Source organism: Fragaria vesca, linkage group LG1 (assembly GCF_000184155.1).
Source record: "Fragaria vesca subsp. vesca linkage group LG1, FraVesHawaii_1.0, whole genome shotgun sequence".
NCBI lineage: Eukaryota > Viridiplantae > Streptophyta > Magnoliopsida > Rosales > Rosaceae > Fragaria > Fragaria vesca.
The window spans coordinates 12,079,053-12,079,822 of NC_020491.1; the positions used below are offsets into that span (position 1 = coordinate 12,079,053).

The window sequence follows — 770 nt, forward strand, 5'->3', positions numbered from 1 at the left end:
TCACTTACGAATCGCAGACCTTAATGTTTCCAGACGATCTGGCTGAGGTTCCTTATAAAAAGAAAAAGCACTTCCACTAGGTCCTCCTCCTCCATGAGAGTGAGGAAGAAGGCCTCGCTTGGAAATGGCATGAGATACAACTGCTGCTTTCTCAGAATCACAGAGAGGAATTTCCAAAGCCTCATTAGAAAGGGCAGCGTTGCTTTGGTTAACCTCTGCCACATCTTGTTCATATACTAAACGTACCCCACATTTCTTGACAACCAAGCCTTGGCCCTTGACACGAAATGAAAATTCAATCTGTTTCAACTCTGTTGTATCTGCACGACGAAAATACGAAGACAGATAATTGTTGTAAGAAAACCAAAGGTGATCTGGCACAGCTCGTCCTAGCGTATGGTCGAACTTAAAGTCTAAAGACTTAGAGTTCTCGTGTCCATCTACTTTCACAATGCAAGTAATTTGATGCCAATAATTCAAAACCGGTGGGAACTGGCGGTGTCCATGTACTGCAAAAACAAAACAGAGAGCAAATCCCACAAACTCCTTACTAAACGAATCTGGATGCAGATTGATACTTAGGGGAGCAGTCATAGTTTCATGATCAAACCACTCCGGAATTTCATTTCCAGGAATAACAAACCAAAATGGTGTGTCCCCGGCTTCTTCGTTAAGGTATTGAGATACTTCCTGCAAACGTAGTAAAACAGAATGTAATTAACAAAATATACGAGAGAGAGAGAGAGAGAGAGAGAGAGAGAGAGAGAGAG

At 42.2% G+C, this 770-nt stretch overlaps 1 pseudogene; it reads right to left on the reverse strand.

Annotated features, from left to right (window-relative positions):
• LOC101310648 overlaps nt 1-770 on the reverse strand; it is a 5,105-nt pseudogene continuing 4,335 nt past the window's right edge.